This window comes from Bos mutus, chromosome 8, assembly GCF_027580195.1.
Source record: "Bos mutus isolate GX-2022 chromosome 8, NWIPB_WYAK_1.1, whole genome shotgun sequence".
Classification (NCBI taxonomy): Eukaryota; Metazoa; Chordata; class Mammalia; order Artiodactyla; family Bovidae; genus Bos; species Bos mutus.
This window is the reverse complement of record NC_091624.1, coordinates 74946317-74973309: the sequence shown is the minus strand read 5'-3', so window position 1 is coordinate 74973309 and position 26993 is coordinate 74946317. Positions and strand designations below refer to the sequence as shown.

The following is a 26993-nucleotide window of genomic DNA, read 5'->3' as shown; positions in this document are numbered from 1 at the left end:
TGACTATGATGGCTACTCCATTTCTTCTAAGGGATTCCTGCCCACAGTAGTAGATATAATGGTCATCTGAGTTAAATTCACCCATTCCAGTCCATTTTAGTTCACCGCCTCCTAGAATGTTGACGTTAACTCTTGCCATCTCCTGTTTGACCACTTCCAATTTGCCTTGATTCATGGACCTAAGATTCCAGGTTCCTATGCAATACTGTTCTTTACAGCAATCAGACCTTGCTTCTATCACCAGTCACATCCACAACTGGGTATTGTTTTTTTGGCTCTATCCCTTCATTCTTTCTGGAGTCATTTCTCCACTGATCTCCAGTAGCATATTGGGCACCTACCGACTTGGGTAATTCATCTTTCTGTGTCCTATCTTTTTGCCTTTTCATACTGTTCATGGGGTTCTCAAGGCAAGAATACTGAAGTGGTTTGCCATTCCCTTATCCAGTGGACCACATTCCCTTTTCCAGTGGACCACATCTAAAATAATTTTAAGTGGTTGTAAATGCTATCAAGAAAACAAAGCTGGCTATAAGAAGATAGAGAATGATGGTGGGGTGGAGGGGACACTTTCAGATCATGTGGCCAGGCAAGGTCTTTTAGAGCATGGTCTTTGAGCTATGACCTGAATATTGAGAAGGAGAAACATATGCCATGAGATAGGGAATAGAATACCAGGCAAAGTGGACAGAAAGCATGAATGTCCTCAAGTGAGACTCGGTATTTTGTAGTTGAAGAATTACAAGGAGGCCATTATGTGACTAGAAATTATCAAGAGAGGGGAGTGGAGTGGTAAAAGATGACAGCAGAGTTGTAGGCAAGAAGCAATGGTAAATAATAGCATTTCATATAAAGGGTAAATCAAGTCAAAAAAGCAAAGGAAAGTGTGAATAAGGGCATGATATGGTCTAATATGTTTCATTAAAAAATTACTTTGGCCATTCCAAGATGATCAGATCAAGGGAGGCAGGACTGGAATCAGGGACAACAATAGGAAACATATTAAAGTTGTACAGGTGAAAGATATTTATGACTAGAAATGGGATGATAGCAGAGAAGGTGAGAAGAGTCAGACACCAGATGTATTTTTTAGAGCCAATAATCTTTTCTGTTAGATGGATTTGGTTGAGGGTAGAAGGAATAGAGGAGCGGCAGTGAGGAGATAGCCCTCGTCCAAGGTAAGGAGCAATGGCTGTGCTTTGCTGGAGCAGCCGTGAAGAGATATCCCACGTCCAAGGTAAGAGAAACCCAAGTAAGACAGTAGGTGTTGCAAAAGGGCATCAGAGGGCAGACACACTGAAACCATAATCACAGAAAACTAGTCAATCTAATCACATGGACCACGGCCTTGTCTAACTCAATGAAATTAAGCCATGCTCTGTGGGGCCACCCAAGGGGTCATGGTGGAGAGATCTGACAGAATGTGGTCCACTAAAAGGGAATGGCAAACCACTTCAGTATTCTTGCCTTGAGAACCCCATGAACAGTATGAAAAGGCAAAATGATAGGATACTGAAAGAGAAACTCCCCAGGTCAGTAGGTGCCCAATATGCTACTGGAGATCAGTGGAGAAATGACTCCAGAAAGAATGAAGGGATGGAGCCAAAGCAAAAATAATACCCAGTTGTGGATGTGACTGGTGATAGAAGCAAGGTCCGATGCTGTAAAGAGCAATAGTGCATAGGAACCTGGAATCTTAGGTCCATGAATCAAGGCAAATTGGAAGTGGTCAAACAGGAGATGGCAAGAGTAAACATCTACATTCTAGGAATCACCGAGCTAAAATGGACTAGAATGGGTGAATTTAACTCAGATGACCATTATATCTACTACTGCGGGCAGGAATCCCTCAGAAGAAATGGAGTGGCCATGATGGTCAACAAAAGAATCTGGAATGCAGAAGTTGGATGCAATCTCAAAAATGACACAATGATCTCTGTTAATTTCCAAGGCAAACCATTACATCACAGTAATCCAAGTCTATGCCCCGACCAGTAACGCTGAAGAAGCTGAAGTTGAACGGTTCTATGAAGACCTACAAGACCTTTTAGAACTAACACCCCAAAAAGATGTCCTTTTCATTACAGGGGACTGGAATGCAAAAGTAGGAAGTCAAGAAACACCTGGAGTAACAGGCAAATTTGGCCTTAGAATACAGAATGAAGCAGGGCAAAGGCTAATAGAGTTTTACCAAGAGAACGCACTGGTCATAGCAAACATCCTCTTCCAACAACACAAGAGAAGACTCTACACATGGACATCACCAGATGGTCAACACTGAAATCAGATCGATTATATTCTTTGCATCAAAGATGGAGAAGCTCTATACAGTCAGCAAAAACAAGACCGGCAGCTGACTGTGGCCCAGATCATGAACTCCTTATTGCCAAATTCAGATTTAAATTGAAGAAAGTGGGGAAAACCACTAGACCATTCAGGTATGACCTAAATCAAATCCCTTATGATTATACAGTGGAAGTCAGAAATAGATTTAAGGGACTAGATCTGAGAGACAGAGGGCCTGATGAACTATGGATGGAGGTTCGTGACATTCTACAGGAGACAGGGAACAAGACCATCCCCAAGAAAAAGAAATACAAAAAAGCAAAATGGCTGTCTGAGGAGGACTTACAAATAGCTGTGTAAAGAAGAGAAGCCAAAAGCAAAGGAGAAAAGGAAAGATATAAGCATCTAAATGCAGAGTTCCAAAGAATATCAAGGAGAGATAAGAAAGCCTTCCTCAGCAATCAATGCAAAGAAATAGAGGAAAACAACAGAATGGGAAAGACTAGAGATCTCTACATGAAAATTAGAGATACCAAGGGAACACTACATGCAAAGATGGGCACGATAAAGGACAGAAATGGTATGGATGTAACAGAAGCAGAAGATATTAAGAAGAGGTGGCAAGAATACACAGAAGAACTGTACAAAAAAGAGCTTCACGACCCAGATAATCACGATGGTGTGATCACTGACCTAGAGCCAGACATCCTGGAATGTGAAGTCAAGTGGGCCTTAGAAAGCATCACTACGAACAAAGCTAGTGGAGGTGATGGAATTCTAGTTGAGCTATTCCAAATATTGAAAGATGATGCTGTGAAAGTGCTGCACTCAATATGCCAGCAAATCTGGAAAACTCAGCAGTGGTCACAGGACTGGAAAAGGTCAGTTTTCATTCCAATCTAAAAGAAAGGCAATGCCAAAGAATGCTCAAACTACCACACAACTGCACTCATCTCACACGCTAGTAAAGTAATGTTCAAAATTCTCAAGCCAGGCTTCAGCAATACGTGAACCATGAACTTCCAAATGTTCAAGTTAGAAAAGGCAGAGGAACCAGAGATCAAATTGCCAACATCCACTGGATCATGGAAAAAGCAAGAGAGTTCCAGAAAAACATCTATTTCTGCCTTACTGACTATGCCAAAGTCTTTGACTGTGTGATCACAATCAACTGTGGAAAATTCTGAAAGAGATGGGAATACCAGACCACCTGACCTGCCTCTTGAGAAACCTATATGCAGGTCAGCAAGCAACAGTTAGAACTGGACATGGAAGAACAGACGTTCCAAATAGGAACAGGAATATGTCAAGGCTGTATATTGTCACCCTGTTTATTTAACTTCTATGCAGAGTACATCATGAGAAACACTGGGTTGGAAGAAGCACAAGCTGGAATCAAGATTGCTGGGAAAATATCAATAACCTCAGATATGCAAATGACATCACCCTTATGTCAGAAATTGAAGAAGAACTAAAAAGCCTCTTGATAAAAGTGAAAGAGGAGAGTGAAAATGTTGGCTTAAAGCTCAAGATTCAGAAAACGAAGATCATGGCATCTGGTCCCATCACTTCATGGCAAATAGATGGGGAAACAGTGGAAACAGTGGCTGACTTTATTTTTGAGGGCTCCAAAATCACTGTAGATGGTATTGCAGCCATGAAATTAAAGACACTTACTCCTTGGAAGGAAAGTTATGACTAACCTAGATAGCATATTCAAAAGCAGAGACATTACTTTGCCAACAAAGGTCCATCTAGTCAAGGCTATGGTTTTTCCTGTGGTCATGTATGGATGTGAGAGTTGGACTGTGAAGAAGGCTGAGCACCGAAGAATTGATGCTTTTGAACTGTGGTGTTGGAGAAGACTCTTGAGAGTCCCTTGGACTGCAAGGAGTCCAACCAGTCCATTCTAAAGGAGATCAATCCTGGGTGTTCTTTGGAAGGACTGATGCTAAAGCTGAAACTCCAGTACTTTGGCCACCTCATGTGAAGTGTTGACTCATTGGAAAAGACTGATGCTGGGAGGGATTGGGGGCAGGAGGAAAAGAGGACGACAGAGGATGAGATGGCTGGATGGCATCACTGACTCGATGGACATGAGTTTGAGTGAACTCTGGGAGTTGGTGATGGACAGGGATGCCTAGCGTGCTGTGATTCATGGGGTAGCAAAGAGTCGGACATGGCTGAGTGACTGAACTGAACTGAACTGAACTGAGAAGGGATGGAGCAAAGGCAGACCTTAAGGATTTAAGTCATTAAGACAGATTGCTGGGAGAGGAATATGTTTATATTATTCAGCGAGGGACGGGAGGAAGACTTCAAGAGTTCTGTTTGGCCACAAAAAGTTTGAAAAAGGTGAGAAATGAATGTGAGAAATGAATGAAGCAATTATTATAATTAAGAACTTCTAAAAACTTGGGATATTTCACAACAACTAACTGTTGGTGTTGAATTTATACTATGATCAAAGACTATTGAGAATAAGGCTCTAACTTCTTTAGATTGCATCTCCTCTACTACTTTCCTGAGGAATCCTAGATTGCATGAAATTAGAGAAGCATCCATCTCCTCCACCAGTATTTATTGAGCCTGATGTTAACCTGGTGCCCCTGGAACAATAGTGAACAAAGAGAGAGATACAACTCAAATAACATGTATACCTATGGCTGATTCATGTTGATGTTTGGCAGAAACCAACACAATTCTGTAAAGCAATTAACCTTCATTTAAAAAATAAATAAATTTCATAAAAACAGTAAGAACAAAATTCTGTGATATAAAGCAAGAATATGGCAGCTTCTGATCTCATCCGGAAGGCTGAGAAAGAGTCCTCAAGTAAGAGATGTTTGAGCTGAGATCAAAGTATGAGTCACAGTATTAAATGCTAAAGGGAAAGAAGCAGAATAGCTTTGCAGGGAGAGGGATAAATTACTACACAGTACCTTTAGGGGAACTGACATAGACCAACCTGCAATCAGGGAGACCTAGGTTTGATTCCTGGGTCAAGAAGATCCGCTGCAGAAGGTCATGGCAACCCAGTATTCTTGCCTGGAGAATTCCATGGACAGAGGAGCCTGGAAGGCTACAGTCCTTGGGGTCACAGAGTCGGACATAATGAGTGACCAACACATACAACATGACTGGACCCAAAAGAGAAAGGGAAAATGTGGAGAAATGTGAGGTAGGAGGAAGCAGGCAGGGACCCAGAGTATACATGGCCATAATAAGGAGTTTAAGATTTAGCCTAAGGGGAGGGAGAAGCAGGAAGTAACAAGATCAAAATTTGCTTTGAAAAGATTATTTTGGTTTATAAGCTTAATTTCTAAGTATACCTTTTTTATAAAAATAGATAATACCAATGTAAATTTACTCAGTTCATGAATCATGATAGTTAATGCAGTCTGAATTAGTGAGATTTTACTGTGTTCTCAAAGGAAAAAAAAAAAAAAAAGAGAGAGATAGAAGATTATTCTGCTGCAATATAGATTAGAGGCAGGGCAAGAATCAGAATTTTAAAGATACTATTTCATAAAACAAAGTTATGTTGCCCAACCGACCCCCTCAACACACATACACATATATAAGAATACTGTTCTATAATGCAAAACACAAGCAATCATATACCATTATATAGCAATTTTTCATCTTTAAATGACCCAGATGAGCATGAGTGCTGATATTAAAATAGCTTTTCCCCCTTTTTTAGTCATTTTGTGTGTTTATGCGGCAGGGGGAGGAAATGTGTTCCCATCTTGCTGGTACCCTAAGCACATGCTTAGACCACCTGTTGTGTAGCCCATTATCAGAGGGAGACAGTGGTTCAGATGAGAGATGCTGGTTCTTCAGATGAGGACAGTGGTAATGAATGACTTCGGAAGTAAATAGAAAGATTCCGGTGATTAATTTTGCTAGTGGGGAGATGAGGGAAGGGAAGGCAGCAAGAATCACCTCCAGATTGTGGGTTAGGCAACTGGATTATTCAATGGACAGCTAACTGTGGAAGAAGACTATACTTAGGAAAGACTCTTAATGGTGTTCTGTCCAAGTCCATGAAATGGAAGGCATTGAGTGCTTCTCTTAACTTTGCTAGACATTGGTTCTTAACCATGGCAAGTGCTTTTCCCTGCTGAGGCTTAGAGTCAGTACTTCAGATAATCCCGTGTGCTATTCCAGAATAGGCATCAGCTCCTCATTTAGAAGGCTAAAAAGCTGAGACCCAATCTAAAAAATATAGTCCTACAGAAAGGCATTCTGAATAAAGGTATCCCTTTAAATTCTTTTTTAAATTTAAAATTTCAATGAAAAGTTCAGTTCAGTTCACTCAGTCATGTCGACTCTGTTACCCCATGAACCACAGCATGCCAGGCCTCCCTGTCCATCACCAAATCCTAGAGTCCACCCAAACCCATGTCCATTGAGTTGGTGATGCCATCCAACCATCTCATCTTCTGTCATCCCCTTCTCTTCCTGCCCTCAATCTTTGCCAGCATCAGGATCTTTTCCAATGAGTCAGCTCTTCGCATCAGGTGGCCAATGTATTGGAGTTTCAGCTTCAACATCAGTCCTTCCAATGAACACCCAGGACTGATCTCCTTTAGGATGGACTGGTTGGATCTCCTTGCAGTCCAAGGGACTCTCAAGAGTCTGTTTAACCTAAATTCAATATATCCACATTATGCTCAACTATTTTCTTCTATCTGTAAATTAAGATACTTACCTGGATTCATATCCAGGAAAGCATTGGCAAACCATTGGAAAAATAAAGATAAATCAACATTAAATAGAAAGTTATTGCTTGAGCATAAATGTGAGTTGCTCAGTCATGTCTGACTCTTTGTGATACCACAGTCTATAGCCCACCAGGCTCTTCTGTCTATGGGGATTCTCCAGGCAAGAATATTGGAGTGGGTGGTCATTCCCTTATCCAGGGGAATCTTCCCAACACAGGGATCAAACCTGGGTCTCCTGCATTGCAGGCAGATTCTTTAATGTCTGAGCAACCATAAATACCAATCAAAACATGTCAATAAACAGTTCTATGCTTCCATCAAATGTCTAGATCTCTTAGTATTGTGTACACTGCTAGAAAGAAAATGAGAGATCATCTAGTTCACCACACTGAAGGTGAGGATTGAACTCCAGAGAGGTGAAACTCCAGATTCATGGCATACAGTGTTTCAGTGATGAAGGCCAAGCAGAAACCAGTGTCTCCTGATTCCCAGATGGTTGCTCTTTCTTGTGGACCCCACTGCCTCCACAGGAACACAAATGCTCTAACCCAAGTTCAATTCAGTAGCTCAGTCGTGTCTGACTCTGTGACCCCACAGACTGCAGCATGCCAGGCCTCCTTGTCTATCATCAATTCCTGAAGTTTACTCAAACTCATGTCCATTGAGTCAGTGATGCCATCCAACCATCTCATCCTCTGTTGTCCCCTCCTCCTCATGCCTTCAATCTTTCCCAGCATCAGGGTCTTTTCCAAGGAGTCAGCTCTTTGTATGAGGTGGCCAAAGGACTGGAGTTTCAGCTTCAGTATCAGTCCTTCCAATGAATATTCAGGACTGATTTCCTTTAGGATGAACTGGTTGGATCTCCTTGCAGTCCAAGGGACTCTCAAGAGTCTTCTCCAACACCAGAGTTCAAAAGCATCAGTTCTTCAGTGTTCAGCTTTCTTTATAGTCCTACTCTCACATCCATACATGAGTACTGGCAAAACCATAGCTTTGTCTAGACGGACCTTTGTTGTCAAAGTAATGCTCTCTACTTTTGAATATGCTGTCTACGTTGGTCATAACTTTTCTTCTAAGGAGCAAGCATCTTTTAATTTCATGGCTGCAGTCACCATCTGCAGTGCTTTTGGAGCCCCCCAAAATAAAGTCTGCCACTGTTTCCAATGCTTCCCCATCTATTTGCCATGATGGGACCAGATGCCATGATCTTAGTTTTCTGAATGTTGAACTTTAAGCCAACTTTTTCACTCTCCTCTTTCACTTTCATCAAGAGACTCTTTAGTTCTTCTTCACTTTATGCCATAAGTTTCTTCTTCACTTTCTTCACTTTCTGTCATCTGCATATCTGAGTTTATTGATATTTCTCCCAGCAATCTTGATCCCAGCTTGTGCTTCATCCAGCCCAGTGTTTCTCATGATGTACTCTGCTAACCCTAACTGGAAGACAAATATGACAACTCACGAGCACTCAACTGGGTGGAATGGGTCTAAGTATTATTCATTACTATATAAAATTCCCTGATACTATTTTTACAAAAGACCTCCTCTTCCTATTAATCTGCCAGTACTTAGTCAACACTTCCTGTCCAGTAACCTATCCAGTGAGTAACAGAATTTGTACTCCCTACCAGATTGTAAAAGGGGTGGAAAAATGTAATAAAATGATGGGTGAGAAAATTCAATATTTATATATCCAAATTTACAAAGAGATAAGTTAAGAGAGATTATTCAAATACTATCAGACTTCCTTATAGGTTTGCTTTTAATAGTATGCTACTTTGGAACTTTCTAAATATTTATAGATCATTAAATATTTGACATGAAGATTGGGGGTGGAGAGAACAGAGCCTTAAAATTAGAGTGTTAAAATATTCAACCAACTAATGGAAATGAATTTTTAAAAATGAAAACTACCTAAATTGCATTGTAAAGTAATAGAAAATATAATTTTGGCATAAAATAATTTTATATGAATTGAAAATGCTGTTCCTTATGAGGGAGGTCGATGGAAAATTGCTTGTCTGTTCCTTGCATTGTGCCCATCATAATTCAAGAGTTTAAACATAAACAATGCTTTGAATGAGCTTTGAGTATGTGTTCTAGTTTACTGAAATGGCCTTGTTTTTCACTTTTATAATCTTTTTTGCTTCTGTCCTAACTGCTTCAAAATTAGAAGATAATGTTGTCTCAAATACAATTATATTTGATACCAAGATGTGCTGATTTGATGATTCCTTTTATTAAGAAGTGTTACATGTATTCACTCACAGAAACATGTACCCTGAAACACTCCTACTCAATTTGGTCTTCAAATTGTACTCCTCTGCTTTTGGCTTTGTTGATCTTACATAGCTTTGGGGGGAAAAGTAATCAAATTTGATCTATAATAGAGGTTAGAAAGTTTTCCAATGCAAAAGTAAAGAAAAAAACTTAGTTTGAATTTTTGATGCATGTTGTTTCTGATGGTTTCTAAATGTCTGCAAGTAACAGAACACAGCTCCTTTAAGAAACAGGTAGGAAAAGTAGATCTTCTCTAGGAAGGAAAGACTGGAGGATAACTGGCTTGGTGGGGAGAGAAAGTAAGTAAGTATTTGAGGGCTTCCTTGGTGACTCAGAGGGTAAAGAATTTGCCTGCAATACAGGAGACCTGGGTTTGATTCCTGGGTTGGGAAGATTCCCTAGAGGAGGAAATGGCAACCTATTCTAATATTCTTGCCTGGAGGATCCCCATGGACAGAGGAGCCTGGCAGGCTATGGTCCATGGGTTCACAAAGAGTCAGACATGACTGAGTGACGAAACTTAAAACTCAGAACGTTCAAAGCACATAGCCAGGCATGCCAATTAAATGTACAGTCCTAGACTAGATCCTGGATAGTAAAGAGACAGACAGAGATAGAGAGAGAGTGAGAGAAAGGAGGAGGGAGGAGAATGAAGGAAGTTGGAAAGGGAAAAAAGAAGGAAATAGGAAAAACTCTAGACAGAACAGATGGGAAAAAAAAGGAAGAAAGAGAGAAACAAATACTATAAAATATATTAGGGATAACTGGTGAAATCTGAATAATTATAAATTTTAAAGTCCCTGAACTTGATAATCATATAAGAACATATCTTTGTTCTTCAAATATCTGTGTTGATATAGTCAGTGGTAAAAGGTCAAGATGGCTATAACTTAATTTCAAACAGTTCAGAAAATTAAAAGAAAAGTAGTAATAAAGACAGATATAAATAAAAGCACTAAAGCAAAAACATATTCCAAAAGTCTAAACAATTGAAGAATCTATGTGAAAAGTATCCAAGGATTCATTGTATTGTTCTTGCAAACTCCTCTGTAAGCTTGAATTTGTTCAAGATTAAAAAGTTCAACTAGAAAATCATATAGCAGAGAGATATTAAGGAATTAAATAGCCTTGTAATTCAAGTCTTAATATAAATTTGAAACAGAAGAAAATTAAATTAAATATATATATGCATCTCTCACTCAAAATATCTGAAATGGTTTATATAAAGACAGGGAAAATAATGGTTATACTAATGCATTCAAACAAATGTCACATAGATACTGAATAAAAATACTGATTTCAGAATAAGGTTGTCCAAATTCAAACTGGCTGTATCCTTACTTGACCTTGGACAAATTACTGAATTACTCCAGGCCTCAATTTCTTCTCATATACAACAGGGATAATAAACTGGTAGGGTTGTTTTAGGGTTAAATGGAGTAATCTTCAGCAAGTGCTTAGAATATACTCGTCACCTGACAAGCATTCAAGAAAAGTTAAATATTTTTATTTAAAGATACAAACTAGACAAAAGTATGGATGAAAGTATGGATATGGGCTTCCCTGGTCGCTCAGATGATAAAGCATCTGTCTACAATACAGGAGACCCAGGTTTGATCCCTGGGTTGGGAAGATCCCCTGGAGAAGGAAATGGCAGCCCACTCCAATATTCTTGCCTGGAAAATCCCATGGATGGCGGAGCCTGGTAGGCTACCGTCCATGGGGTCTCAAAGAGTCAGACACGACTGAGCAACTTCACTATGGATAAAAGTAGAAAGTCAATTCCAAGATGAAGACAAAAAGGCAGACTACAATGACTGAATGCTTGTGTCCCCCTCAAAATTACATTGAAACCCTAACACTCAAAGTGGTGATATTAGGAGATGGGGCCTTTGGCGGGGATTAGGTCATGAGGGTAGAGCCCTCATGAAAGGGATAAGTACCCTTATCAAAGAGGCTCCAGAGAGCTCTCTTGTCCTTCTGCCATGGGAGGTTACAATGAAAAGACAGCTTCTGAATTTTGGACACTGAACCTGAATCTTAGATACTGAAACTGATGGTGCCTTGGTATTGAACTTCCCAGACCTCCAGAACTATGAGAAATAAATGGAAGTAAATGTTTGTTGTCTATAAGCCATGCAGTTTATGTTATGTTCATTATGTATGTGTGCTGTGCTTAGTTGCTCAGTCATGTCCACCTCTTTGTGACACCATGGACTGTAGCCTGCCAGGCTCCTCTGTCCATGGGAATTCACCAAGCAAGAATACAGGAGTAGGTTGCCATGCCCTCCTCCAGGGGAATCTTCCCAACCCAGGAATCGAACTCAGGTCTCCCACATTTCAGGCAGATTCTTTACTAAGCCACCAGGGAAGCCCATGAATACTGAAGTAGATAGCCTATCCCTTCTCCAGGGGATCTTCCTGACCCAGGAATCAAACCAGGGTCTCCTGCATTGCAGGCCCAAAAAAGGTAAGACAAATTGTAATAGTTAACATACACGTTAGAGATATGCTTCAAACTGGAAGCTGAGAAGTTTGAAAACCAAAGCAAAAAGAGGATGTAGACAAGTACATAAGCTTAATTTTCAGAAAAGATGTGCATTATTCAGGTTTCTCCAAAGAAACAGAAGCACTAAGACATATAGAGAAAAAGAAACATAGAGAAAAAGAGATTTATTAAAAGGAACTGGGTCATGTGATTATGAAGACTGAGAGGTCCCACAACCTACAGTCCAACAGCATGAGAACCAGCAAAGCCAAAGGTGTAAGTTGCAGTCTGAGTACAAAGGCAGGAGAGACTGATATCCCAGCTCAAATACCATCAGGCAGAGAGTGAATTCTCTCTTGCTCAGCCTTTGGTTCTATTAAGACTTCAAGAGACTGAATGAGACCCACCCACCCAGGGGAGGACAATCTGCTTTTTTGTCAACCAACTCAAACGTTAACTTCATCCAGAAAGACCCTCACATACACACCTAGAACAATGTTTAACCAAGTATCAGGGCACCCCATGGCCCAGTCAAGTTGACACATAAAATTAACCATCACAAGGTGAGTCATAACTATTCCTCAAGGGAGGTAACATTTTCCTAGTATGAAATTGTAAAAGAATTAATTTAGGAAGCATTGAATATTCTAGAGGAAACATTCTGAGCAAGTTTTCTTCAAAAGATAAAGTTATGGGTGTGATTTGGCTTTTTAAAAATACTATTTTCAGATAAAAGCTAAGGGAATGCCATTAAAAGAAAATTAAATAAGCTATAATTCTGAAAGCAGCTAACGTAAAAAGAGTTCAATTGGGTATTGTTCTGAGAATAACCTGATCCAAGAATAGAATCTTCCTATCTAGAGAAAGAGGTGATCCTTTGAATGATGCTTCATAAATATTTCTTCTCTTAGCAGGGCTTTGTGACAGAGCAGAGGGCAGACAATTAAAGAATTTACTCTGTCCAAGGTCCAGAGTGAAGATGTTCTGGGTTGCTTCTGGAAAGTGGATTCTCATGTTTAGGAGCAGGCCTGAAACTTGCATGACCCTAAGAGTCTTTCCTTAAATTTTGTGCCCTAGATGCCTCTTTTTGCTTTACCTTGATTCTGTTTCTGTTTAGGAAAAGCAAATAGTTCAAGAACAAGAACCAATAACATATGTTAGTTCCAACACATTATGTGACAGTCATTAGGAGGGGACAAATAGTGCTCCTCCTCCCTCTTCCCCCCCAAAAAAATCTATTCAGAGAGCAGATGGGGCAGACTGTAGAGCAAGAATCTCACTTTTTCTTTAATGATTACATTACAGTCATTAATTTTCCAAACATTGAAGTGTTTTCTAACTACAGTTATTACTCCTTTTTTTAAGAGCTCAGCAGGCCTAGAACTCTACTTGTGATGAGGTGAAAGTGAAAGTGTTAATTGCTCAGTCCTGTCTGACTCTTCAACACCCCATGGACTGTACTGTCCATGGAATTCTCCAGACAAGAATACTGGAGTGGGTTGCCATTTCTTTCTCCAGGGGATCTTCCCAGCACAGGGATCAAACCCGGGTCTCCCACATTGAAGGCAGATTCTTTACCATCTGTGCCACCTGGAAAGCCCATTATGGTAGCATCACCATAAACGATAGAAATGTTGACGTACACAGGGTACTTAGAATGACAGCTTTTAAGCCTCAATACTTTTTAACCCTGAAATCACAAATTGGTGGGTCATTTCCAAAAGTAACCTTTAAGAGTGAAAAAAAGGAATCCTACCGGGCTATAACCATGGTACTCCCTACCGAAAGCCCTGAAAAAGAGTCACTTTGTGGTCACCCTAACTACCATCTTGGCTCACACATTTCATTCAGGGCAACTCAGACACAGTGTTAGATGATCTGAACTGTCTGAAAAGAGTGGGAAAGTGCAGGCTACTTGGGCCAGGCTAACCTCTCACAAGGACTTGCATCCAAGATCCACAGGTCCTCCATATGTGCTAAAGCAGCACTCTGAAAGGAAGCAAATTCTAGTGGTTTTGTGGTCCTAATAGGAAAAAGGAAAATTGAGAATCACTGCAGAAGGGAGTTAGGTTTTCACAACTTGAGCAAAGAACTTTCATCCCACTAGAGCACTTTAAGCCCTCAGTGTGCTCTGGATTGAGATGCTGTAAAGATGATACCTTTAATATCACATATTTATTCCAAATTGCATTAGGAGAAATTTTAACGGTACCAAGAAATGTGTAATGATCTACTGACCTCATGTCGGCCCTGGGTGGCAATGAGAAGTTACCAATTTAGAGTTACATTTTCAATAGATTAGCTTTTTAGCTAGAAATTATATGAGTGTGTGTGTGCTTTATGTGCTTGTTTGCTTTCATTTATTCAGATCATTTCTAAATATTGCCATATGGTAATTGAGTTGTAATGTTGCAGCCTCTCCGAAAGGAAGATGGAGTATGAAACGGGTCTCTAAACAATTCAACCCAGCGAGCATCGGCCATAAAGGGGAGGGAAGAGGAGGAAAACATCCTATTTACCATCTCTCCCCTTGGAAAAATGTCGTTTCCGGGGAGGTCAGAATCCCACACTCCAGTGCCAGTCAGAATTAGAACAATCTATTCAAATGTCCTTTATGAGCCCAGAACAACTGTGGAGTTCTGTAGAAATTGTGTGGATCAGCAAGTATTTGGAATAAAACAGCTGTGCCTGGTGGTTGGTTTATTCAGTTAACACTGTTAATGGCCCAAAACAGAAAACAGGAGCCTGGGAAACACCTCCCCTTCCTCTCTTGAAAGCATCCTCTAGCCTTCAGCCCACAAGTGGCTCTTTCAGGCCAAAGGTTGAGTGCGAAGAGGGCAGGAGAGGGGTGGGTGTGCTGGAGAGACTTGTTCTCCTAGGGGTAAAGAAGAGTGTGGGGGTGGGAGGGTGCAGGTTTCTCTGCTTTTTGCACTCTTTATAACATCCCCCTACCCTCTCTCTGCCCCAGAAAAATCAGACAAGACGTGATGCCATTTGTTTAGGAGAAACGATGGGCAAAAGAAAAGACACATTATAAAATCCCGCTCGTTTTCTCTCTGGTGCATTCCTTGTATTTCACAGTGGAGCCACTGAGTTCCCCAAAGGCTGACTGGCTTCAAAAGTTCCAGTCAGCTTCAAACAAAACAAGCCAAAATCAAAAAGGGTAATCTTGGTGATTTTTCGAACTGGGACCACAACTAGGCATGGAAATTAACAATCCAAAGACAACAGCTGGGGGCGAAGGAGAGGCCAGGAGGAGGGGGTAGGCCAGGCCTTCTGTTCTGGGAGGGCTCTGAAGAGCCCCTTTGTTCATATACCAGTCAATCCAAGTGATAAAGTCCTATCTGCAATAAAGGGCACCCCCAACCGCCATGGCTTCTGCATGCTCAGGAGCTCCTGATCCAGTGTCTGGGCTTGGAAGGAGCATGAAATATCTTTCCAAATCCAAGCTGGTTCTGGTTCTTCTCAGGAGCTGCTATCAAATATTTCAGCTGACTAAGTAGTAATCACTAACTGGCACCAAAAGACTTAAACAAACAAGAAAGCAGTAAATTGTTTTTTGTTAACAAGGCAGCCACCCTCATCCACTTACCCTCCCTAAGTCGGAGGTCTCCTAGGAGGACCCAGCAGAGGCCTTTAACCGTCCTCCACCACCCCCACCCCCACTCCCCCGCCCCCATGTATGTGGAACAGGACTCACCGAACTGATGGGAGAATGTGGTGAACATGCCTCTAGTTCTGTCATCCCTACAAGAGCAAGGACCTGGAAAGCACTGATTCCCCCAGGGGAAATCCTCTGGACAGGTGTCTGTCAATTCATATGGAAAAGACTCCACCAAAAGAAATACAAAGGCTATGAATAAGAAGAGAGCTATAGAATCAGGGATCCTCCACTCTTCCCCTCTAAAAATGTATTTTTAGCAAAAATCATGTTCAAACACATTAACTTTGAAACATGTGGCCTCATGCTTTCTCTTGTAAATTAAAATGAGGCGTGTTTGGGGCCACGTATTTGTGCTGTTCTGAACTGAACTGAATCTCTTTCCAGATGCTTGTTTTCTCTTTTCTGCCTGTTTGCCTCTCCAACTCATTCTTTCTTGAACAATGTGGAGCACAGACTGTGAAGTATCCTCAGGTCGAGGGCTGTTTGTTTACAGGGATCTAAGAGCACTCAAGGGAAGAAGATCCAAAAGATTTAGTGGATTTTTTGAAACTGAATAAAGATACATAAAATGACTATAGCTTTAAAGAGGTACTAAAATCAATGTAGGAATATGAGCACATGTTATTCTCAGCATAAATCAAACTTCACTAATCAGTCACCCCAAATCCTGCCCCTCCTCCTTCTAGGTTTCTCACCTCACAACAGGTATAGACAGAGACAGTGCCTGGCCTCTTTCTCTTCTAATAAGGATGCTAATCATATTATAGAGGCTCCACCTTCAAGGCCTAATTACTTCCAAAAGATCCTACTTCCAAATACCATCACATTAGGGCTTAGACAAATTAATTTTGGAGGGACACAAATATTTAGTCCACAGCAATGGCAAACTACAAAAACAAAATAGCCAGTGCCTTTACTGTGTCAAGGACTGCATTCATTTGCTTACGCTGCCATACAAGGTACCACAAACTGTGAGGTTTAAACAGATGTTTCTTTTCTCGCAGTTCAGGAGGCTACTAGTCTGCATGCAAGGTGTTGGCAGGGTTGGTTTCTTTTGAGGCCTCCCTCCCTGCCTTGTAGATGGCCATCATCTCCCTCTTTTACTTTACATGGTCTTTCCTTAGTGTGTATCTGTGTCCTAACGTCCTCTTTTTATAAGGATACTTGTCATATTGGATGAGGGACACCCTAATGACCTCAGTTTAACTTATCTGTTTAAAGACCCTATCTCCAAAAAGTTATAATTTGTGGTACTGGGAGTTAAAACTTCAACATGTGCATTTGGGAGACATATAATTCAGCTATATTATAATTCTATAATAAAGCCCTTTCTTATTTTTTTCATTGTTCTCACTAGTCTTCAGAACAATTTCTGGGGCTCAGAGCAAGCATTAGTATTGGACTGATGAAAAAACTGGAACCCAGAGAGACTGAACGATGCCAGAAGTCACCAGGCTAGTCAGAGCCCAGGCTTAACTTTTCTCAAACATTGTCGCCTTTCTTCACTGTAAACTTCGGTTGTCACGATTACACCACCTCTATACAACTGCCAACATTATACTCTACTTTTCACTTCAAATGTTTTCTAAGCACCCTCATTATTTTTTTCATCAATTCTAATTCCTGGTTGTTCTTCAGTCTTTTATTAATATTTTTTTCCATTAGATGTACATGCACTCTTCCCACCCTCACTCGTATCAAATTTTAAACGGAACATAAAGTCAGCATCTTTTTATCTGCTGTTCTGCTTCTGTGGCATATTTGTTGGGACAGCAGCTTGTCATCATACTGTGCTACCCACTAAGAAAGACTACATCCTATAAGCTGAATAAGCTTGTAACCTAGGCCCCCATCAATCCTCCCAGCTCCAGAGGAGGAGGAGGTGACATGCATTTCACTGAATGTAAAAACTAACACAAATTTGAGCTACTTTATCTAAAAACTATGTTCCCCAGCCAAGGCGTCAATCTTTTGGGGGGTACTGTAATTTTATGATTGGTATCTTGCAATAGATACCAATCACATGTTTTGTGTCTCATTTTGCACAGGAGTGAGGAGGTAACACTGAGTGATTTGGAACAGAGTCTGGCTGGTACTCACATTATTGGGAAAGACAGACAGCTGGAAAACAGTTATGAAAAACTCACCTAACAACTATAACTGACACAATATTAATTATTTTAGTGCACTCACTAGAGTTGATCATTGTACTGAATTCTTTATTTTTTTTCCTCAAAACCCTTGTGATATTCTGATAAGACAGCTTACTCTAGTTCAACAGACAACGATATCAGAGTATAAGCTCCCTGAAGGTAAGGACTGTTTGGTTTCCTTCTCCATTTGAGAGACCCGTGTCCTCTAGATTGGGGCTTCCCAGATGACTCAGTGGTAAAGAATTTACTTGCCAATGCAGAAGATGCAATAGACATGTGTTTGATCCCTGGGTCAGGAAGAACCCCTGGAGTAGGAAATGACAACCTGCTTCAGTATTCTTGCCTAGAAAATTCCATGGACAGAGGAGCCTGGCGGGCTACAGTCCATGGAGTTGCAAAGAGTTAGACACGACTAAGTGCATACAAACTCTTCTAGATCACTGTCAGTTTCACCTCCAGACTCATAGACAAAATGGGAAGTAGAATAAAAAAACCTAGGCCATTGTAAACCACCAGTCATAAAATTACAGTACCTCCAGACATACTGACATTTGGGCTGGGGAACACAGCCTTAGATAAATCCCCTCTACCTATTACTGCCTGACAGATTGTAGGTGCTTCATAAATATTTGTTTCTAGCAGGAACAAGCAAATGAATGCCTACTTTGTGCACATGGAAAAAGCAGTAAGACATCACCTCTGCCAAAAAGCACTTCATTGTTATAGGAGATATGGATAACTATTGACCACAGGTATAAGGGCAAAATTAAGATTTAACTTAATATGCCTGAATTTCTAGCTTAATTAGTTATCTTATTTCTAATACCTACATTTTAAAAATTATCATACGAGTAAATAGCAAGCTTATAATGAAATTCAAAAAGGTTCAGGAGTCTGATTCTTAGAGAAAGGTGATTATGACTGAACTGTACATTAGAACAAGGCAACCTACTCATTAAATCTGTTTTCTGTTCAGCTGAGAAATATCGTTTCCAAAGTAAGAACTAATCACTGATCCCTGCACAATTAGTCATGCACTGGGAATCCTGGGGACAATTTGAGAACCTCAAAAACATTTGTAAAACTTTCTAGTTTAATTTAGAACACCCCAGAAAGGAAAATATCATGGCAGTGACAAAAGCTACAGCAAGTGAGGTGTCCTTTTAAGACATGATAGCAAGAAAAATAGTACTGCTTAGCAATTCAATATAATGAGGAAGGATTTTAAATTCCCTGTTTGCATTAAGGAATAAGCATCTCAAGATGGAGACACCATGCTGAAAACAAATGCTAAGCCAGCATCTCTCCATTCACATTTTTTCTTCAGCAAGACTCTCTAACTCAGTCAATATACAAAACATTTAGCAATTAGTACAGCATGAGTAATGAACAGTCAGGACTGGCTCTGCCCATATAAAAATAGCCAGAACAAAAATCTGGCTATTGAGGAGTATGTTGACTGAATAGCATAGGTCCGGTAGACCTTTCAACTCCTTCTTAATCCCATTTCCAGGCCTACTTCTTGGCTTCTTTTGTCAACTGGCAACATCAGACAGCCTCTCCTATTGTGATGAGGGAAGACCCCTCCCCTGGGAGTCAGAAGACCTAGGTTTCAGTCTTAGTGCTATGAGTTCTGTGACCTTAGGAAAATCACTTCATTGTCCTGTGCTCTACTTGCTTCTTTGGTAAAGCAAGGAGACTGCACTGGTATTATCCAGAAAGAATGCTTTGGCCATGGCAGGCAAGAAACACTTGTTTATGGTGTAGGTTTGTCCCACACATGGCAGGAAGTTGAGCACACCTGGGCACTAAATGCCAGTAGCACTCCCCAGTCATTGTATCAACGCAACGTTCCCCACAAATTTCCATTTTGTTTGAGAATAACTGGACTAGATGATCTCTAAGGTCTTTTCCAGTGTTAACCTTTCAATATTTCTTTTTTTTTTTCTTTAATTTTTTTTTTCACATGTTTCAATGCCATTAATTAATTTTATTTTTAAACTTTACATAATTGTATTAGTTTTGCCAAATATCAAAATGAATCCACCACAGGTATACATGTGTTCCCCATCCTGAACCCTCCTCCCTCCCCATACCATCCCTCTGGGTCGTCCCAGTGCACCAGCCCCAAGCATCCAGTATCGTGCATTGAACCTGGACTGGCATCTCGTTTCATACATGATATTTTACAGGTTTCAATGCCATTCTCCCAAATCTTCCCACCCTCTCCCTCTCCCACAGAGTCCATAAGACTGTTCTATACATCAGTGTCTCTTTTGCTGTCTTGTATACAGGGTTATCGTTACCATCTTTCTAAATTCCATATATATGCGTTAGTATACTGTATTGGTGTTTTTCCTTCTGGCTTACTTCACTCTGTATAATAGGCTCCAGTTTCATCCACCTCATTAGAACCGATTCAAATGTATTCTTTTTAATGGCTGAGTAATACTCCATTGTGTATATGTACCAGGGCTTTCTTATCCATTCATCTGCTGATGGACATCTAGGTTGCTTCCATGTCCTGGCTATTATACACAGTGCTGCGATGAAGATTGGGGTACACGTGTCTCTTTCCCTTCTGGTTTCCTCAGTGTGTATGCCCAGCAGTGGGATTGCTGGATCATAAGGCAGTTCTATTTCCAGTTTTTTAAGGAATCTCCACACTGTTCTCCATAGTGGCTGTACTAGTTTGCATTCCCACCAACAGTGTAAGAGGGTTCCCTTTTCTCCACACCCTCTCCAGCATTTATTATTTGTAGACTTTTGGATCGCAGCCATTCTGACTGGTGTGAAATGGTACCTCATAGTGGTTTTGATTTGCATTTCTCTGATAATGAGTGATGTTGAGCATCTTTTCATGTGTTTGTTAGCCATCTGTATGTCTTCTTTGGAGAAATGTCTATTTAAATCTTTGGCCCATTTTTTGATTGGGTCATTCATTTTTCTGGAGTTGAGCTGTAGGAGTTGCTTGTATATTTTTGAGATTAGTTGTTTGTCGGTTGCTTCATTTGCTATTATTTTCTCCCATTCTGAAGGCTGTCTTTTCACCTTGCTAATAGTTTCCTTTGATGTGCAGAAGCTTTTAAGTTTAATTAGGTCCCATTTGTTTATTTTTGCTTTTATTTCCAATATTCTTGGAGGTGGGTCATAGAGGATCCTGCTGTGATGTATGTCAGAGTGTTTTGCCTATGTTCTCCTCTAGGAGTTTTATAGTTTCTGGTCTTACGTTGAGATCTTTAATCCATTTTGAGTTTATTTTTGTATATGGTGTAAGAAAGTGTTCTAGTTTCATTCTTTTACAAGTGGTTGACCAGATTTCCCAGCACCACTTGTTAAAGAGATTGTCTTTAATCCATTGTATATTCTTGCCTCCTTTGTCAAAGATAAGGTGTCCATATGTGCGTGGATTTATCTCTGGGCTTTCTATTTTGTTCCATTGATCTATATTTCTGTCTTTGTGCCAGTACCATACTGTCTTGATAACTGTGGCTTTGTAGTAGAGCCTGAAGTCAGGTAGGTTGATTCCTCCAGTTCCATTTTTCTTTCTCAAGATCGCTTTGGCTATTCGAGGTTTTTTGTATTTCCATACAAATTGTGAAATTATTTGTTCTAGCTCTGTGAAGAATACTGTTGGTAGCTTGATAGGGATTGCATTGAATCTATAAATTGCTTTGGGTAGTATACTCACTTTCACTATATTGATTCTTCCAATCCATGAACATGGTATATTTCTCTATCTATTAGTGTCCTCTTTGATTTCTTTCACCAGTGTTTTCTAGTTTTCTATATATAGGTCTTTAGTTTCTTTAGGTAGATATATTCCTAAGTATTTTATTCTTTTCGTTGCAATGGTGAATGGAATTGTTTCCTTAATTTCTCTGTTTTCTCATTATTAGTGTATAGGAATGCAAGGGATTTCTGTGTGTTGATTTTATATCCTGCAACTTTACTATAATCATTGATTAGTTCTAGTAATTTTCTGGTGGAGTCTTTAGGGTTTTCTATGTAGAGGATCATGTCATCTGCAAATAGTGAGAGTTTTACTTCTTCTTTTCCAATTTGGATTCCTTTTATTTCTTTTTCTGCTCTGATTGCTGTGGCCAAAACTTCCAAAACTATGTTGAATAGTAATGGTGAAAGTGGGCACCCTTGTCTTGTTCCTGACTTTAGAGGAAATGCTTTCAATTTTTCACCATTGAGGATAATGTTTGCTGTGGGTTTGTCATATATAGCTTTTATTATGTTGAGGTATGTTCCTTCTATTCCTGCTTTCTGGAGAGTTTTTATCATAAATGGGTGTTGAATTTTGTCAAAGGCTTTCTCTGCATCTATTGAGATAATCATATGGTTTTTATTTTTCAATTTGTTAATGTGGTGTATTACATTGATTGATTTGCGGATATTGAAGAATCCTTGCATCCCTGGGATAAAGCCCACTTGGTCATGGTGTATGATCTTTTTAATGTGTTGTTGGATTCTGATTGCTAGAATTTTGTTTAGGATTTTTGCATCTATGTTCATCAGTGATATTGGCCTGTAGTTTTTTTTGTGGGATCTTTGTCAGGTTTTTGTATTAGGGTGATGGTGGCCTCATAGAATGAGTTTGGAAGTTTACCTTCATCTGCAATTTTCTGGAAGAGTTTGAGCAGCATAGGTGTTAGCTCTTCTCTAAATTTTTGGTAGAATTCAGCTGTGAAGCCGTCTGGACCTGGGCTTTTGTTTGCTGGAAGATTTTTGATTACAGTTTCAATTTCCGTGCTTGTGATGGGTCTGTTAAGGTTTTCTATTTCTTCCTGGTCGAGTTTTGGAAAGTTGTACTTTTCTAAGAATTTGTCCATTTCTTCCATGTTGTCCATTTTATTGGCATATAATTGTTGATAATAGTCTCTTATGATCCTTTGTATTTCTGTGTTGTCTGTTGTGATCTCTCCATTTTCGTTTCTAATTTTATTGATTTGATTTTTCTCCCTTTGTTTCTTGATGAGTCTGGCTAATGGTTTGTCAATTTTATTTATCCTCTCAAAGAACCAGCTTTTGGCTTTGTTGATTTTTGCTGTGGTCTCTTTTGTTTCTTTTGCATTTATTTCTGCTCTAATTTTTAAGATTTCTTTCCTTCTACTAACCCTGGGGTTCTTAATTTCTTTCTTTTCTAGTTGCTTTAGGTGTAGAGTTAGGTTATTTATTTGACTTTTTTCTTGTTTCTTGAGGTGTGCCTGTATTGCTATGAACTTTCCCCTTAGGACTGCTCTTACTGTGTCCCACAGGTTTTGGGTTGTTGTGTTTTCATTTTCATTCATTTCTATGCAAACTTTGATTTCTTTTTTGATTTCTTCTGTGATTTGTTGGTTATTCAGCAGCGTGTTGTTCAGCCTCCATATGTTGGAATTTTTAATAGTTTTTCTCCTGTAATTGAGATCTAATCTTACTGCGTTGTGGTCAGAAAAGATGCTTGGAATGATTTCTATTTTTTTGAATTTACCAAGGCTAGCTTTATGGCCCAGGATGTGATCTATCCTGGAGAAGGTTCCATGTGCGCTTGAGAAAAAGGTGAAATTCATTGTTTTGGAATGAAATGTCCTATAGATATCAATTAGGTCTAACTGGTCTATTGTATCGTTTAAAGTTCGTGTTTCCTTGTTAATTTTCTGTTTAGTTGATCTATCCATAGGTGTGAGTGGGGTATTAAAGTCTCCCACTATTATTGTGTTATTGTTAATGTCTCCTTTCATACTTGTTAGCATTTGTCTTACATACTGCGGTGCTCCTGTGTTGGGTGCATATATATTTATAATTGTTATATCTTCTTCTTAGATTGATCCTTTGATCATTATGTAGTGACCTTCTTTGTCTCTTTTCACAGCCTTTGTTTTAAAGTCTATTTTATCTGATATGAGTATTGCTACTCCTGCTTTCTTTTGGTCCCTATTTGCCTGGAAAATCTTTTTCCAGCCCTTCACTTTCAGTCTGTATGTGTCCCCTGTTTTGAGGTGGGTCTCCTGTAGACAACATATGTAGGGGTCTTGTTTTTGTATCCATTCAGCCAGTCTTTGTCTTTTGGTTGGGGCATTCAACCCATTTACGTTTAAGGTAATTACTGATAAGTATGATCCCGTTGCCATTTACTTTATTGTTTTGGATTCGAATTTATACACCATTTTTGTGTTTCCTGTCTAGAGAATATCCTTTAGTATTTGTTGGAGAGCTGGTTTGGTGGTGCAGAATTCTCTCAACTTTTGCTTGTCTGAGAAGCTTTTGATTTCTCCTTCATACTTGAATGAAATCCTTGCTGGGTACAATAATCTGGGCTGTAGGTTATTTTCTTTCATCATTTTAAGTATGTCTTGCCATTCCCTCCTGGCTTGAAGAGTTTCTATTGAAAGATCAGCTGTTATCCTTATGGGAATTCCCTTGTGTGTTATTTGTTGTTTTTCCCTTGCTGCTTTTAATATTTGTTCTTTGTGTTTGATCTTTGTTAATTTGATTAATATGTGTCTTGGGGTGTTTTCGCCTTGGGTTTATCCTGTTTGGGATTCTCTGGGTTTCTTGGACTTGGGTGATTATTTCCTTCCCCAGTTTAGGGAAGTTTTCAACTATTATCTCCTCAAGTATTTTCTCATGGTCTTTCTTTTTGTCTTCTTCTTCTGGAACCCCTATGATTCAATGTTGTAGCGTTTAATATTGTCCTGGAGGTCTCTGAGATTGTCCTCATCTCTTTTAATTCGTTTTTCTTTATTCTCTCTGATTCATTTATTTCTACCATTCTATCTTCTAATTCACTAATCCTATCTTCTGCCTCTGTTATTCTACTATTTGTTGCCTCCAGAGTGTTTTTAATTTCATTTATTGCATTATTCATTATATATTGACTCTTTTTTATTTCTTCTAGGTCCTTGTTAAACCTTTCTTGCATCTTCTCAATCCTTGTCTCAAGCTATTTATCTGTGATTCCATTTTAATTTCAAGATTTTGGATCAATTTCACTATCATTATTCGGAATTCTTTATCAGGTAGATTCCCTATCTCTTCCTCTTTTGTTTGGTTTGGTGGGCATTTATCCTGTTCCTTTACCTGCTGGCTATTCCTCTGTCTCTTCATCTTGTTTAAATTGCTGAGTTTGGGGTGTCCTTTCTGTATTCTGGCAGTTTGTGGAGTTCTCTTTATTGTGGCTTTTCCTCACTGTGTGTGGGTTTGTACAGGTGGCTTGTCAAGGTTTCCTGGTTAGGGAAGCTTGTGTCGGTGTTCTGATGGGTGGAGCTGTATTTCTTCTCTTTGTTCAGTTGCGCTGTGGGGAGGGAGGGAGGGATGCTGCAAACAAATAACACTGGCGTGCGCTCGCAGTGCCTCAGCCACACTGGGTCTGCCCCCACTCACGGCGCATGTAGCCTCCCTGCCCACACTGCTCGGGCTCTAGGTTGTTCTGCCGGGAACAATCCGAGGCTGGCCCTGGGCTGCATGTACCTCCCAGGTCCAAGCCGCTCAGGTTCAGGCACTCGGGTAGTCCTCAGAGGTGCAGACTCAGTTGGGCCTGAGTTTTGTGCTCTTCCCAGGTCCGAGCAGCTCAAGTGATGAGGTGTTTGGCGAGCGCCAATGCTGCGACTTATCGCCTCCCCGCCACTCATCGCCTCCCCGCCACTCGGTTATCTGGGTGTAAAACCGGTACACCTTCTCAGGCAGATGTTAACCATCCAGACCCCCAAGAAGTTTTAGTTAGCAAAGAAGCCTGCTTACAGTTTTATAGATAATGTCTCTCTGGGGCTGCGATTGCCCCCTTCCGGCTCTGGCTGCCTGTCACCGGAGGGGGAAGGTCTGCAGCCGGCTATCTCTGTTCAGTTCTTTGTTCCGGGCGCGGGCCTGGCAGTGTCTTAGGTTGGGGCTGGCTTTTCACGTGGTAGATATCCCACAGTCTGGTTTGCTAGCCCAAATTATTTCGCTCAGATAGTGCTCAGGGTATTCAGGCCAGATTCTTACTCTAAGCTATGCAGCCTGCGCCGCGCCTCCCTGCCCAGCCCCCGCTTGCTAATGGCGTGTGCAGGCGTCTGCGCTGCTTCTCCGCTGGGGGAGTTACCATAGGACTCTCAATCTTCGAGTTTTAATTGTTTATTTTTTCTCCCTGTTATGTTGCCCTCTGTGCTTCCAAAGCTCGGCACAGATTCAGCAGTGAGAAGGTTTCCTGGTGTTTGGAAACTTCTCTCTTTTTAAGACTCCCTTCCCAGGACGGAACTCCGTCCCTCCCTCTTTTGTCTCTTTTTTTGTCTTTTATATTTTTTCCTACCTCCTTTCGAAGAGTTGGATTGCTTTTCTGGGTGCCTGATGTCCTCTGCCGGCATTCAGAAGTTGTTTTGTGGAATTTACTCAACGTTTAAATGCTCTTTTGGTGAATTTGTGGGGGAGAAAGTGTTCTCCCCATCCTACTCCTCCGCCATCTTGGCTCCTCCCCCCTCAATATTTCTTACATGGACAGCAACAGTTTTATACCAGTGAAGAACAGTTTTATATCGAACAACTGTCTTTGCTTATCCTCAACAATGACAAGCTTACTTGGGCACCAGGGAAAACATTTTTCTAACAGTGCCCTGACACAGATATTAAGGAGACCTTGCCACTGAGGTACATGAGTACTTTACAGTAGAACGATAATCAACAGTCCATCAGAGCAGAAGTCCAGCAAATTAATGGTCCTAAATTTTGTGGAGGTATGTCAGTAGGGTTCAACTGCAAGGAACTGATAACTGCCTAACTATTCTGAGTAGAATGGGATTTAGCTCAAGGAAGTAGGTGCTTTCAAAATGTTCAATAGTATGGAGGAACAAGTTCTAGACTGGGCCTCCAGAAATGACTTCTAGAAAAATATTCAAAAAATGGTCCATCGGAGGAATGGATATTTTTGCTGCCTTTGAAAAGATGGGAAATGAGAAGGTGGCTTCTGAAACCGTGGACTTCAAGAACATACTCTCCTAATGGTGATACAAGAGCAGAAAACCACTGTCCTCACTGCCTCTGTCACTACATTGCCTCTTACCACCCGTGAAGCTCTGGGTTGATCCCCAGAAAGAAAATGCAGAAAAACCTAACACGACTACCAGCACAACCTGCCAGTAGAAAACCAAAGCAGCAGGAATATGACTCCTGCCTCATATCTGCCTTTCACAAACTGGGAAGAAATGAAGTTATACCCAACACTATAGCTACGGTGAGTTTGGAAAATATAGCTCTAACCCATTCAAGCTCTGCACTACAGGAAAACAGGATAAAAGAAGCTTGTGCCAACCTGCCACATCCACCACTGAGAGTATGGATCTCTGTCAATCCAATAACAGCCATGAACCTTCTCCAGAAAAATGAAAAAAAGGTACATAATGCATGTATAAATTTTTTGCATATATTTTCAT

General features: G+C 40.3%; 1 long non-coding RNA gene across 1 annotated transcript in view; it reads right to left on the bottom strand.

Moving 5' to 3' along the window:
- The window catches only part of LOC138988987 (uncharacterized), a 118069-nt gene extending 92060 nt beyond the window's left edge, over positions 1 to 26009 (bottom strand). The window contains exon 1 of the long non-coding RNA XR_011465243.1: positions 25877 to 26009. This is a non-coding gene — a long non-coding RNA (uncharacterized lncRNA). The remainder of the gene's footprint in view (positions 1 to 25876) is intronic.
- Between the last annotated feature and the right edge of the window lie 984 nt (positions 26010 to 26993).